This window comes from Monopterus albus, unplaced genomic scaffold, assembly GCF_001952655.1.
Source record: "Monopterus albus unplaced genomic scaffold, M_albus_1.0 scaffold98.1, whole genome shotgun sequence".
Taxonomy (NCBI): Eukaryota; Metazoa; Chordata; class Actinopteri; order Synbranchiformes; family Synbranchidae; genus Monopterus; species Monopterus albus.
This window is the reverse complement of record NW_018127978.1, coordinates 3566117-3582109: the sequence shown is the minus strand read 5'-3', so window position 1 is coordinate 3582109 and position 15993 is coordinate 3566117. Positions and strand designations below refer to the sequence as shown.

The 15993-nt window shown below is 38.9% G+C and overlaps 1 long non-coding RNA gene and 1 other non-coding gene across 2 annotated transcripts; one reads left to right on the top strand and one right to left on the bottom strand.

Moving 5' to 3' along the window:
• LOC109965210 (uncharacterized) lies at positions 1-6238 on the top strand. Its single transcript, XR_002275608.1, has 3 exons — positions 1-55; positions 3990-4038; positions 5395-6238. It is a non-coding gene; the product is annotated as an uncharacterized LOC109965210 (long non-coding RNA).
• A 3611-nt stretch (positions 6239-9849) lies between these two features.
• trnae-cuc (transfer RNA glutamic acid (anticodon CUC)) lies at positions 9850-9921 on the bottom strand. The gene has a single exon. It is a non-coding gene; the product is annotated as a tRNA-Glu (tRNA).
• Positions 9922-15993: the final 6072 nt, after the last annotated feature.

Here is a 15993-nt window from a genome sequence, read left to right as displayed (position 1 = left end):
GTGCGGCTCTCTCCACAATGGGCACGGTCATCAGCAAGAGACTTGGGGATATGAGGTACAGTATTGACCCAAAAGTGCCAAAGTGGCTGACATCCTGGATACAAGAACAAATGGGCAGTGTGGACAGAAACAGAAAGATCTCAAACTGGAATATCCAACAGATCCATATTTATTCTGAGACCACATGATGAAGCAGATGGGTATAACTTACTGACAACTTCAGTGTTAAGTCTCTTGCCAGGGCTTAAAATAATGCAGTAAAAATGGGGCAACCATAAATTACGGTCCTACAGTGAACAATTAACAAAATCTGGTAATGTATCAAACACCTGTTTGTGTTTGCACTTGTCAACATCATGCTCTCATTCAGAACCCTGAACATGCTAACTGAGGGGTACATCCTCATTTTCTCCTTTGATCAATCCTTGCTCGACTCAGAAGTTGAAGGATGGCCCAAAGATTTTATTCCTGCTCTGTGGAGTGAGGACGCTGCCATGAGCGAGAGTACTTGCCATCATTTGCTGAATTTATTTATGGTCCGGCACACTCCTTTAAGTTAATACCTTGCCTCTGCCATGTGCACGGATGCATTCTTAACTAGAAATCAGTGAAACCTAAAATGTGGTGATGTAACAAAGACGAGACAAACGGTGACACTGGTAAGACGGGGGATCTGTTTTTTGCATGCCACTCTTTCATTACAGGTGAAAAAGAAAAGAGTGCAGTCAGTACAGCTGTAGCCGGGCATGTTCAGCTTTTGAGCCAATTCAGTCATGTGAAAATGATAGTAGCTGGGTGTGGTGAGACGAGGACAGAAACCTGGCCTAATGTCAGAATGTTGTTTACAGTGGGCTTGGCAACCTGGTGATTTTGTCTTCTACATAAACATCCTGAAGTGTCACAAACTCCTGCCCATAACCAGGATGCACACGAGCATGGAAATGTAGTCCTTATCTGTTTGAAGCCAGCTGAATTTGTACTTATCTGACACTGTCCACTGCTCATTTTTTCTTGTAGCAGGGCTAATACACGCCCTAAATACACATTAGGCGTGTATTAGCACTGAATCTCATCTTCATCTTCCAGTGATCAGCTTGTTGCACTGTCCTCTCTTCTAACCTCATAGTTACCTGTAGATAACTTGATTAAAGTGATTGGATAGTTGTGGCTGAGCCTGAAAGGTCAGTTCAGCTAACTTAAGGGATGGTTCAGCATGATTTGGTTTTAAAGTGTACAAGTAAAGATGTGAATTGTTTTTCCTAACAGTCATAAGATCTTGTGTCGAAATGCTCAGTAGAATTGTTCTAAAATCAAATTAAATTGTTTTTTAAATAGTTGAACCATCCCTGTAATGTAGACTAGAGAACTTCATGGGTTCATATTTGAACTTGAATCCAAACAGATCAATGGAAAACCAATCTAAACCAGATGAGCATGTGAATTTTCACAAGAGACCAAATCCCAAAGGAAACAAAGAATATTCTGACCATTTCCTAAAGATCCAGTCAGGTATTTTACATACAGACCCACGCAAGACGCAGAGCAATAGAGTGGGACCCTAAAGAGCCACATTAGGGCGTGTATAATTTGCTCCTGGGACAACTGGGATATTAGAAACCAACTGGACCCATGTAAATCTCTTAGACTATTTCTTACCATAAAATCACCTTTAATTTGTAATATGTTTATGTTACTTTACAGAAAAGATTAGTAACAAAAGGTAGTTTCTAATGATCATTTTTGAAATAATTGACAAAGCAGCAGTTCAAGTGTAACTGTGTTGAGAGAGCATAGATTTAGAGTAACAACTCTGCTCAGTGAAGATGCCATAACCACGTAGTCCTTCACATCTAACCTCTTATCTCTGGTTGTGCCCTGTTGACTTACACAACTGTCTAACTATGTTAGGCTCCCACAGTATTTGCTTGTCACCACTCTTGCATGATGTGTGTGTGTGTGTGTTTGTGTGTGTGTGTGTGTGTGCGTGTGCGCGCGCGCGTGCGCACAAAAGGAAATGTCTGGAAAGGAAATTTCTGCTGAAATGTGTGTTTGGCTGTTGTGCATTGGCTTCACATACAGTATACCCCACTAGTTGTATTTCCGCAGTTTAAACCTGGCTGGCTCTTCATCTTGTGCCATCTCTGCCCCTGCATGTTGCATGTTTTCCTTTTGATATTTCCTACTGAAATCATTCAGTATTGGTTTTATTTAGTTTTAGTGTTAGTTGTGATGCTACAACCTGTGCACTCTGGCTCATTTATCAGAAGAAAAGGCCACTTGGTAGTCATAATTATTGGAGTGGTTTGTAGACTTTGTCCTTGTCATGTAAGTGCAATATGCTAAGTGTTTTTTTTTTGTTTGTTTGTTGTTTTTACTCAGGCAGCAGTCACCTAACTTTTCATCAGCTGTAGTGGTGATTTTGGTTGCACAAATAGCTGTTTTTGTCCCATGCCTTCTGATTTCCCTACTGATAAGATCACTGTTAGCTATGTGTTGTTGTTCTTGAGTGCTGTGGTTTGGTTTTGTCTCGATGTTGCTGCTTTTGCCTTATGCTCTCTCTCCTCTTTGGTTTTAATCGCTGCCTTGGTTTGTTCTGCAGAGCTCTACCTTTCTCTAATTCCTTTAGGTAAGACTAACGTGTCCTTTTGCAGCATTCCAAGAGTTTAATCACACAGATACAGTAGTAATGTGATTTGAAAGTTGTTATACAGATAACGTCATTCATCATAGTGATTAAGCTCTGCAATTTTTGCTGTAGAAAATGTGACTTTTTTTTTTTTTTTTTGATGAAAATCCTGGCAGATTGCCATAATGTATTTTCCCCCAGCACATACGTACATGGATGTTAAGCATGCTGTTATTTTAATATAGAATTTCTTTAAAGGCATTGCTTGTTTCCTGTCCTGTTGTGGTAGCATTTATAAGCAGGTGTTGATTTCTGCAGGGATTTTCTTGAGAGAATTTAAATCTAAGCAAATAGCTTAGGTCTATTAATGTGTATTATTGGAAGCTGTTGTTTAAGTTGAGTTGTATTTTAGCATTATGCTGTAAACAGATTTAATATTTTGCACGGTGAGCTGACCTGCTGTGAACAGACTAAAATGCTCTTGAGGTGTGCCAGCTGGGCACAGCTTCTGTTTTCAGTACCAAATTAGTAGTTTTATCCTAGATGTCTAATAGGACCAGTAAAATAAAGTGTTTCCCTTTTGAAACTGACTGTTGGGGGAGAAAAGTGAGGAAAATTCAAGTTGAATATAAATTGGCACCTTCTAGCTACCCATCATGTGGACTACACTCTTAAGTATTCATTCCCCCACTCGATAAGTATGCCCGCCATGAGGTAAAGTATCACACACACCTGTTCACTGCTGCTCAGCTTAATGCACACTGTACAACTGTGCTCCTGCTTTTTATTTGCACACACACCTGTTCACTGCTGCTCAGCCTAATGCACTATTTGTTGTTTATCTGCACGTCTGTACTTGTTATGATGCAGGTTTCTTCACTATGGAATCTTTTACACTGAGTAAAGATGAAATAAAATACTGACTGGGCAAAATATAAAGTCCACCATCCTCACATTTTCTAAACAAAACCAGTTTCATGGCTGAAGCTGATTTTGAAATGAGTCAGTTTTTAATCAGTGGCAAGTGAAGCTAATTGATCAAGTTCTGAGTTTATTATTTACATGCAGCTACAGCAGTCAACTTCCCAGATTTGTAAAATATTTACCGATATGTGACAGCATGAAAACAAATACATTTTATTCATTATTTGCTTGTCATGCACAGAATGTGTTGAGCTGTAGTGCTGATGTGAAATACTAGATTAATATTTCATATTGAACAGGGGCCATGGTTTTTTTTTTTTTTTGGTATTTTATATTTCAGTTTTAATAATGCACCAACATCATATTCTACACTGTAAAGATGGTGTTTTGTATATTATGTGCAGGTTTTTGTGTGACTATAACTGTCTGTGTTCTGCAGGAATTCTGCAACCTTCAAGTCATTTGAGGATAAAATGGGGAGCCTGAAGGTGAGCAGATGGTTATGTTTAACCGACCAGCTATGATGTGACCGATCCAGGGCTGGACCTGAATATCTGAGTACTCGAATATTTGTTCAATGTTTAGGTAATCGGTTTCAATTTAGTATTCAAATATCCGCGTGCTGCAGCAGTGCTGCCAGTGACATCTACACTCGTGTTGGCAAAGCTCCCTGTGGCGGCAGTTCAGGTAGCAGCTTCTGCTGATCATCGCTGTTTCTGGTTAAAATGAGGGGTCAGACCAGCTGTCATTAACTATGCATAATTCCGTGACTTAAATTAATGACGGGACAAAATGAAAGCGGCTGTTGTCGGGTTTGTGACCTCGCTGCAGCCAGTGGACAAACGGACAACATGCTGTCTATCGTTAGCCGAAGATCTTTTGAGGTAAAGAGGCTTCACTCTGTAACACCGTTGAATATTTAGAGTGAACCGGGTGTTTCTCTGTAGTTCCAACAACTCCAACAGAGTGGGACGTCTTCACTGGTAAAATGTTCATTTGATCTCGCATCAATGATTGAAATAGAACAAAATAACAGGACAATCAAATGTGGACTATTAAATATCAGAACTCTCTCATCTAAATCTCTGTTAGTGAATGATTTGATAAGTGAACATCACATTGATTTATTGTGTCATACTGAAACTTGGTTACAGCAGGAAGAACATGTCAGTCTAAATGAATCCACTCCACCTGGTCATATCCCTGGAAGCACAGGCTGATGTGGAGGTGTGGCAGCGATTTTCAACTCCAGCCTATTAATCAACCCTAGACCTAAACATAGTTATAACTCATTTGAAAGCCTCACTCTGAGTCTCTCACACCCAAACTGGAAAACTCAAAAGCCAGTTCTATTTGTTATTGTTTACCGTCCACCTGCTCCTTATTCAGAGTTTTTAACTGAATAGTCAGACTTTGTCTGATTTAGTGTTTAGTAGAGATAAAATAATCACAGTGGGCGACTTTAATATTCACGTAGATGCCGACAATGACAGTCTCAACAGTGCATTCAGTTCATTGTTAGACTAACTGGCTTTTCTCAAATTGTAAATAAACCCACTCACTGTTTTAATCACACCTTTGATCTTGTTCTGACATATGGCATCGAAACTGAACAATTAATAGTTTTTCCCCATAACCCTCTTCTGTCTGACCATTTTCTAATAACTTTTGAATTTACATTAATGGATTATACTCTGTGGGAGAATATTCCTCTATAGCAAATATCTGACAATGCTGTTATCAAATTTAATCATTGCTGCAGCATTCTTACAACCCCCTGCCAGCTGTTGTGCTTATACATCAGTGACACTGGCCTCTTTTCCTCTCTCCTTCTCTCTCCTCAGTATAAGGTTGTTGGCCCCAAAGAGAATGAAGATGCAGTCAGCTCCCCTACCAACACCACCCCCACTCAGGAGAACCCACCTTTCTGAATGTATCCCTCCTCCTCCTCCTTGCTGCCACCTCCCTCACGACCTGAGACTGTACTGTTCTCACCTCACATTGCAGAGTCAGCCCTGACATTTGACCCTCCGCCTCACTGACTTGCCACTGCTCATTTTCCTCGAGTTCTGTTCATGATGCCAGAGGTGAAGGACTCCTGGGTTTGAGATGGGACAAGCGTACCCTGCCGGTCCCACTGCTTGCACCACAGCTTCCATTCTTCTGCCACCCTGTTGAGGAAAATTTTTGTTGTCTAAACCTGAATATCTTAAAAGGCCTTTCGTTAGTATATCACCTCTGCCTATTTTCACTCCCTCCCCACTGTGATCCTCACCTGTTTTAGTTCAAAATAAATCAACACTCAGCTGCTGCACTCTTCAGATGCCTTTATGAACAGGTTTGCTTTGATCAGAAAGTCACTTAAAGGCTACAAAGGCATTATACCCTGTACTAAACTAAATGATAAAGTTTGTCTTTCATTCTGGGATAGAGATTTCCCAAAGGTGCTGCTGAAATTGTACATGAAAAATTAACCTTGCAGTGTATTTGGGCCCCAAAGCTTAGAAACTAGGCTATCTGCAGAGTGAGTGTGGAGGGGGATTTTAGGGCCATAAGCAAGATGGTTTACATGCTAAATCTGCTAGTTCTCTTCTTGCTTCTTATGTCTTCTACTTAAATGTGTTGCTACAATTTCTCCACCTTCTTCTCAAATATATACCTTTTGGTTCACAACTCTGCGGTTGCCCATGGCGGCAGGATCCAGACCTACTACTGCTGCATGCATGTGCATATCTCATCTCAGTTGTACCATACCAAGCGTGCAAAAACAACTGAGGTCTCTAGTGACACCCTAAAACCACCCCAGGATGTAAAAACAAATCATTTGTATTATAAACTATTTTACACTGCTTTGCATAATGTTTTTACATAACTTTTATCAACATGTATAAATATATATGAATAACTATATTGTCACTAGTGCTGCCGAAAGATAGTTATCAGGTTGGGAGGTTTGAAAATAGCAGGGGGAGGCTGAACAAACTTTCAAAATATGGAAAATGAAGACATTAGTCAGTTTCACAGATATGAGTTATTATCTGCCGTTTTTGTTACAAGTACATCTGTGGTCTAAGAATGTTTCCACATCTGTGAAACTGACTCATTAATGAGCTGCAGTACTTTGTACCTGGCTGAGCACAAGACAAATTAGGCCAAGACAGGAAAGAACGCAATCAAACTGGTTTCACTGGACAGACTGGGGCAGTGCTTGATTTCACATGTGCTGCTGCAGCATGTTCACATCACCATTTGCAAGTCAAAATCAAACCAAGCACTTCTCAAGGGTTGAAAGTGGTTTGTTCCCTTCCTTTTGTTGAAACGCGCATCTCAATGTGAGACGCTGCTTTGGTGTGTACACTACCTGAGGAATGTCAGTGCTTCTCTATTGGCCTTACTCACTTTAAATGGTTCACCCATTACAATTTAGCAGATAGAAAATATTTTTTGTTCTCCCTTTTAAAGTTCTTTTGAAGAAAAGGGGGGTTGGCATTAACTTATTTTGAGTTTGACAGAATGTATTATATAAAACCAGCTGGCTGCCATAGCAGAAGCCCTGCCAACAACACCTTAATGTACACGAACGCACTCCTGTTAACGTACACTAAATGTCCTCACAGACACATGTTGCATGAGGCCAAACTAACAAAAAATCAGTTTCTCTTATTGCCTATACCGCCTGTACTGTCTCAGCACATGCAGAGCAATTAAACAGAATCTCTTAAAGCCTACATGGCCTCAGAAATGACAGTGAAGTTGAGAGAACAGATTTGGTGGCACTGTCACTTTTCTCTTGAAAGTAGATTAAAAAAAAATGAAAGTTGTACTGTAGATATTTTTTTTCCTGCCGTTACAAGGACAACATTGCCACTAGTTGTTATAAAATTTTACTTTGTTGGCTAAATTTCACACCAAAAAGTGTACTGCTACCAAATGCTTTCTGCAACTTGTGAAAAAAAACTGTCCACTTTGACTTTTTGGTAACGCCAAAAACCTGCCACTGAAGCTGACTTCAGTGCATTGTCTAAAAATGTCACACAAATAGAAATATAAAATGTCCCATCAAACTGCTTCAAAAACCTTTGCCAGTGTGTTACATCTTAAGTGTCATTTACTGTTTTGCTTGTTTTGATCACTTTGGTAGTTAATATATGCCTGTTAGGTGAACTGTTGTTTCTTTTGGCTTTCCTTCTGTTGGGAGGGGTGGACTCGTACAAATAACATATCTTTTGTAAATTTGCCATCAGTTTAAAAACAAGTTGCCACTATTTATAAATCTTACAGAATCTCTTCCTCTGAATCTCATGGAATCTGACTTTGTTTTGCCAAGATGGAAACATAAGAAATATTAACCTGTCAGTCTTTTACTTCAGAATTGACTCCTATTTTTGTTACACCAAGTGAAGAAACTTGGTAGGGAACGGATCTCACTCTGTACAATGAAAATCTGATTGTAAGACTGAATTAAATGATTTTTTCTCTTTGCAGTGTAGCTGTTACGTGTTTAAAACTGTAATCCATTTTGGTGACGCTTATGGATAGAAAGGGATGATGTACTTAGTTTTGGGTGCCAGTGGGAAGTGCAGCACATGAAGAGCCTGTTCAGAGGCTGGAGGACAGTAGAGTACTTATAGCTTTATTTAGATTATTAAAAGGGATCCGATTTGGAATGTTATGGTGAATTAATTCAAACATGTTTTAGTTTTGTTTATGTTTGGATATCAATAAAGCATTCCTTTAAAATGAAGAAGAGGCATTGGTCAGTGCTCAATATCTGTGCTGCTTGAAATCAAAAATTTGAAATGAGATTTTCTTAAATTTAATTTTATGGGTGTTTTTTGCCTTCATTTAGGTGTTAAAATGAGTTGCTGAAGGGGAGACACGAGCAGACCTGTGACAAAGGTCAGCAGTCAGACTCAAACTGTTGACATCACACATACATGCTTGGTATATGGTGCACCACACCGTAACCATTCCACTGGAACCTTTATCAGGGTGCCCAAGCAGCTTTGATTTAAGTTTATAAAACACAGCTCCAACAGTGGTGAATAAAGTATTTATTTGCTGCATAGATTCTGTAAAATTGTTTCTTGGTAATAGTCCACTCACAGGTTTCAAATGTACAGTTTCAAGAGAGACTACCTGGAAACACCTTTCCTTACAAAATGATTGATGATGTACTTATTTAATCATTTGGGAATTATTTAAAAATGTGGGTGGCTAAAATGATATCAATGATGAGCATCACAGCTGCTCTGGCAAGCTGCATTACTATTAATGACTATGATGTCAATCAAGGTCAGGTATCTCATTGCCTTTAATCACCTGTCATAATCATTCAGAATCGGCAAAATAATGTCTGTCTTTATGATGGAGATGCATTTCATCATAGGTGACAAATCTTCATGTATAATGGGTTGTAAATGTGTACTACTTTAGTTTGTAAGCTATGCTCAAACTAGAATGAAATTGTGCAAAATCAAGAAAGTTTTGAAACAATGTCAGATGTAAAACTTCAATTCTTTGAAAACAGCTCTTTGAAAAACCCCAGACACTGCTGCAGGGCCATATAGGTGGCTCTCTGGACCATTTATTCTAGTCCATATTAAGGAAATGTTGAGAGTTGTAGCATTCCAGAGTCCAGACAGTCCATTAGAGCATGTTCACAGACTCATTCGGTCACAAGTTTATTCTACTTTTATTCTATTTTAGTTTCTTAAATGCTATGGGCATTCAATATTAGGTGAGAGAGAAATGGTATTTTTGATTTTTCTGTCTGTCCTGCACATATAGTGAATTGACAATAAAAATGTTTTGATTGAAGTACAATGGTGTGTTGATAAAAATGCCCCAAGTGTAGCTTATAGAGTGAAAATAAAATGAGGCCAAGAGCAGCAACATCTGAAATATCAACACCAACCATAACACAAAACAGTCTCTTCAGTAAGTAGGATATACACCCGTTTATAGAAAGAAGCCAGGTGTGTGCTCTGTGTATTTAAGGAAAAGAAGTTTTCGTTCAAATTCGGCACACGAGTATGAAGGATGGAAAATGACAAGTAGCAATAAATGAATAAGGAAATACATGAATAAATGCATGTTGAAGCAAGTCAATGCACAGAAGAAATGCAAATGTACATATATAGAGAAATAAATGTAAAATAAAAAAGCTATTGTCCTTTTTACTTTTTGTTCTATATCTGTTAAGGTATTCTTTATCTTTCATACAACAATAAATGCTTAATTTACATTACTATGTAGTTATCTGCTGCAGGGCCTACAGCTCAGTGAAAAAATTAACATTCCCTGACCGGGAATCGAACCCGGGCCGCGGCGGTGAGAGCGCCGAATCCTAACCACTAGACCACCAGGGACTGCTGTTGACTTATGTTCATTATCTCTTTAAATAACCATGATACGGAGGCTGTGACGTTTGTGTTTGTAGTTCGTAGTATTAATCGCTTTAGTAAGCATTCAGCTGAGGATACAGTACGAACCACAAACAAAACATGCTATATACCTGTGCAGGTTCGATTCTGGCAGACAATGTGGAGTTTTGTCTTATCAAAACAATTATCAGGAACATAAACAAATACAAACATGAGCGCAACAATATAGAGACCACAAAATAATTGCAAATCCTAAACGCACACAAGAAGGAGAAGATCTATGTGAATGAAAGTAGCAGTTTAAAAGAGCAATAAAGGGACTTTCTGTCTGTTCGATGAAGATCATGTGAAAGTCTAAAACAAAAAAGCTTGGAAACAGTAAAACTCGGTGTTTACGCTAGAAATTTAATTTAAAGTAATAATAATAATAATACAACACTGAAAGGTTTTGAAGGTTTGCATAACGTTTTGATAGGCTGATAAAGGGTTCCAATGTTTGCAAGCATTCATTTGTATTTGACTTTTTATTTTTCACAGATGCATCACTCTTTTTACTGTTTCTCCAACACATTTTCAGTTTCACATTTGTCAGCATGCTCTTTGTGTAGCCATTACATTTTCCTGCTTTGAAATCTTGTGAATGGTGATCTGAAAGCTGGTGGTGAAACTTAAACAGGTGAATGTTTATTTTGAAACCTGTGCAGTTGCACTTAGACATGCAGCAGCTCTGGTTTGAAACCCTGAAAAAAAAAACAAAAAAAAAAAACAATCTGGATTTTTTTTTTAAGTCAGGATTCTGGAGGCAGGAGGGGCATTTGTTATTAATCTATCATTTGGTTTCTGCTAAAGTGCAGTCAAATCACATTTTGTTAGCAGTCTGCCTGGTTCACTCTGCTGTCGGGTCACACTTTTACTACAGGTAAGGAGCTCACTGTTGTATTATATGCCACATTAGTAACATGCTAGCTCACTTTAATTTGTAGCTCCTGGTTATACATCGTGACAGTTCCCAGACTGAAGCCACTGTGTCAGTCGCCCAATGTGGCCAGTTGCAGTATAGGTCATAAATCCTCCTTTATCCATGTTAGCAGATGGGACATGAGCCAAACTAAAAAGTACAAATCAAATTCATTTTTTTCCAGAAATGATTTGTGCGTGTCCCACGACAGCTCCCAGAAGCCTGTCTTCTACCAGCCTTTACACCTAGTCCCTCCAGCCCCACACCATGGATAAGAAAGACCAAACCCTGTGGCCTGCATTGGCTGTCACAGCCTAAACAACACTGTGGTAAAAACCAAATATCCTCTGCTACTCATTAGTCATTAGACTGTTAAAAGCATTTTTCTAAACATCAGTTTTGTTCCCAGTGCTTTATCCCAAGTAATGCTAAGAACTGATTTCTCCTTTCCTCTAAAATGCCAAAATGTTACTTCCTTGTTCCACTGTCCATATATGTACTGTAACTAGCAGGAGGCACAGGCTGTGTATTGTGTTACCACATTCTCTGTCCCTGATCTGACGAGGCTCTGCTTTTTTATGTGAACACAGTCAGGTTTTTCTTCTGACTCTCTTTTCAGAGTTTCAAACCAGAACTGCAAGACAACACTGCCAAAACACAACTCGCAAGCTTTAAATCACACATAAACCATGCCTGTAGAACTGCCTTCTTTCACCTGCGCAATATTGTGAAAATCTCCTCTCCTCCCCTCTCTCTCTCCATGCATCTATATGCCACCATTACACATCACTAATTGTCTCTCCCGTAGTGTGTCCTCTCTCTCTCTCCCTGTACCTTTCTGCAGGTTGTCCTGGCTCTGGAGTGTTTCTGATGAGCAGTCACCAGCCACATCAACCTGCCCAGTGTTTGATTGTTTGTTGTGTCTTGTTGCTTTTCTTCTTTTGTCTCTCCTCCATCCACTCACCCCAACCGGTCGAGGCAGAAGGCCGCCCACCAAGAGCCGAGGTCTGTCGGAGGTTTCTTCTGTTAAAGGGAGTTTTTCCTCCCCACTGTCGCCAAGTGCTTGCTCAAGGGGGATTTGTTGGGTTTAACCCTATGTAATAATATTGATAACAGTAAGGTCTAGACCTTACTTTGTAAAGTGTCCTGAGATGACTTTTGTTGTGATTTGGTGCTATACACATAAAATTTGATTTGATTTGATTTGAAGCTTGTGGGCAAATCTCTGAAAATTAAATCAGCAAAAGTCTGAAAATAAAGATTCGCTCTTTCAAACTTATGTTTCAAAATTTCAGATTTTTTTTCCCCGACATGCGCACCAGTTTTCACATCAGCATTTATAAAGTATTAAACCTGGAAAATACAATAATACACAGGAGCACAGTGACAAATTTGAAACTCTGAAAATGTGTTGAAGAAACACTGTGAAAAGAGTTGAAAAGATTTCAACCTTTCAAAGCTTTTTCAGCTTCAGAATATGGTGTGATCTTCACCCCCAGCTCGCATGATGATCAGCATTGCTCTTTTCAGAACAAACGAAAATATAAATACACAGGTATGGTAGGTTGCTGGGCAGAAGTGAATGCACCAATAATCTCTTATTTTAATCTTAATCTCATTCATTGCACAATAACATCAGGAAGGTATGCAGAGGGGGGTCCAAAATTGATTGTGCATCCAAGATGGAGCGGAACATTCAGCCCTTTACTGCCATGGGATAATGACACTACTGCAAATTATACATTTCATCACAAGAGGGAGCTGCTTATAGTGTCAGTCTTCAGGTTCCACCACTGACGGGACAGAAAACAGAGTTGCCTTGTAGTAATACACTAAGAACGTCTCTGAAATCTGCATCTTTCTTCTTTTTACTGTGTTGGCTAAAGAATAGGCTCCTAAGAATGTGGAAACAAAAGCAGAACATCACTATGTAAAAAAAACCCAAAAAACAAAAACATTCAATCTGGGCTATACAAACAATTCAATAAAAAAAATCCCAATTTCAACATTCATTAGAGTCCTCTGTGGCTGTTAAATTGACAGCCAACACACTTGATAAATTAATAAATGAATGAATTAATCAATTTTACAGGTGTGATTGGCTCCAAGAAGCCCGGAATTAAATTCTTGTATAAGTGCAATTTTGACATTTTATGGTGTAAGTTAATGATTAAGAGGATTTGACAGTCAGCTGTTTTACAATACTTATATTTGTATGTCGGCTTGCTAATACAACACTAGTTGCTGATGGTTTAAACAACATTCCTCGTCCTCCATCTTCTCATTCTACTGAGGATATTAGCTCATAAAACGGCAACTAAAATGTTTTTTCAATATAAACTACTGTAAGCAGCAATTTGTATGAGGTTTGCTTCAAACATCAAGAGTTAACACAGCAAGTTACAGTAGCACAACCATGAAAATGAATCTTTTTTGTAGAAATGTAGTACATAAACCACTGGACCAACCTTCTGATAGAATACATCACATTAGAGAAAATGGCATCCACTCACAAGAATAGTTTATCAGCTTTTTATGACACATGGAACCCATTTTTAACACATTTTAACTTGAACCAAACACCTGGGGCTGAGGCCACACACATTCCTACCAAACTCTAAAAATGTAACAAGCTGATTTTATTAGTAGCACAGTGATCATCATTATTATTGGTACTTATTTGTATGGATGCTGATTCAGCATCCATACCTTTCCTGGTCTTTATTATTATTGTATGGATGCTGATTCAGCATCTACAGTATACTATGTTATCTTGTTCTTTATTTATTGTATGGATGCTGATTCAGCATACTTTCAACCAGAAAAAACATTCAAACATCAAAATGTTCCGCTTTTCAAGAATATTCATGCTTCCATTCAGAATTTTTCTAAACTTCATACTCTTTAGCTTTATTTTGAAAATCTTGCCCCTTTCAAATGAATGGGAAAATTTTACTTCAGCATACTTTCAGTTATCAAATTGTTCAGCTCCTCAAGGAAATTCATACTTCTATCCAGAATGTTTCTGAAATTCTACTTCATCATACTTGTCAGGGGTATTTCAGGTATCAAAATATTCATCTCCTAAAGGACCTTCATGCTTCTGTTCAGAATTTTTTTAGACTATTTAGTTTTATTCTGAAAATCTTGCTCCATTCAAATGAATGGAGATATTCTACTTCAGCATACTTTCAGCTATTTCAGGTATCAAAATGTTCAGCTCTTCAACGTCGTTCCTGCTTGTATTTATTTCATCTCATCCTTCAGATTATTCAACAAAGAACTTCAGCCATTTCTTCTCAAATATTTTAACAAAGAAATTCAGCAATTTCTACTCATCCTTCAACTGTTTCAGCAATTGATATCAGGCATTTTCAGGGCGATCCTTCAGCATCACATCATCCAGAAGCATTTTCGACAGGAAATGCATTTCTCTAATTTTACTTGCTTTGCATCTCTTTGTAGTTGCTTTGTTTTGTGTCTTTTTTGTGGTTTGGCATATTTTTGTAGTCATTATGATGTTTTGTGTTTTTCTCTTATTGGTCATGTTATGTCCTATTGTTTTGCATCTGATTTGTCTCATTTTGTGGCTTTTTATAGTCATATGATTAACTTTTTGGACCCCTGGGCTTGTGCTTGGTAGGCAGGCCTACTGTTAGGATAGCTCGACACAATTATGAGCGAGCAGAAATGAACAGACCCAGGCGGCTGGCTTCGGTGCAATAGGTGGGTTTATTTACAGTGCTAAAACAGAGGTGCAATACTTATATACAAAAATAGACTGGGATGAATATCACCGGGTGATGACCAACAGTGGTGGAGGGGTTATTGTCCATGGAGTGGTGTAGCTGGGTTGCGAGGGAAGGAGGCACTCCTGGGCTGGTCAAGGTGGGGATCCGGTTGATGGAGAAGTACCAGAGAGTAGAATGAATGATGAGACTGTGCATCGACCTGTGAAGGTGGTTGGTGGAGCTGAGGAAGCCAAGGTCCAGAAGGGCGGCCCAGGTAAACGATGAGAAACGCTAGAACTGCGAACATAAGAGGAAACCGGAGAACAATAGCATAATACGTGAAGCAAGAGCGGCTAACGACATAGATAGAACCAGCAGGGGAGTGAAGGTAAGGCCGAGTATAAATAGAGAGTGACGAAGGAGGCGCAGCTGAAGAGTGTCAGAAAATCAGGACAGGTGTGTCTAATCAAGAAAATCAGTGAGAAAGAGCAGACTAGAGCGAGAAAGAGAGAAGAGAGGAAGGTGCAGCTGGGCAAACCTGACACCTACTCTCATCCATGACAGTACCTGCAAAGTGTCATGAGTAACTGGTAGGACAAGGGCTGTTTCATAAATACTGATTTGATTTGGGTAAAGGGCAAATATGGCACACCTTTCAGTTTTCATTCATTCCCACTTGAATCATTTTACCATGATTCTCAAATTGTGAAGTTAAACATACTGCCAGGTGAGAATGTATCAAGGGATATGTGAGGACCATCTGAACATACACAAGTCAATTAGTATAGAATTCCAAAAGTTAGACACAAAAAGTAGGCTCTCTCCCAATATACTGTATGCAACTGGGCTAGTTTGTAACAGGTCACTGATAATGGTCTTTTTGCAACAGACTCTTTACTGGACATAAGTTTTTCTAAAGCAACAGAAAAGGAAAAAAAAAAAGCTCTAAACCCATGCAAGTTTGAAGGTTAGTCTGGTGAGAACATGAAAAATTACATTTGCTTTGTGGCATTTATTCACAGATTAATTTTGACTTAGTTACAAAAACTACATGTACATTTAAGTATCTGAGGTGGGTTTCATGATGCAATTTACTGTCAACCCTTTTCTGTGAAATCACATGAGCCCAGAACCAAAAGAGAAAGTGCAGCCAACAGGATAAAAGGAAGGGTGGGCAGGGACACATGGGCAGATGCAGGGAAGTGGGATGCTTTATCTCCAGCAGCAACCTTCATCCTGCTTATACTGCACAGCTGAAATCTCCTGAGAATGCAATGTTGCCGTGGTTAAGAACCGTAACTTGTAATAACAAGTTGTAATGCCTGGAAACTGAAAAAACTCTGAATTTAATGGTCACTTTAAAGCTCA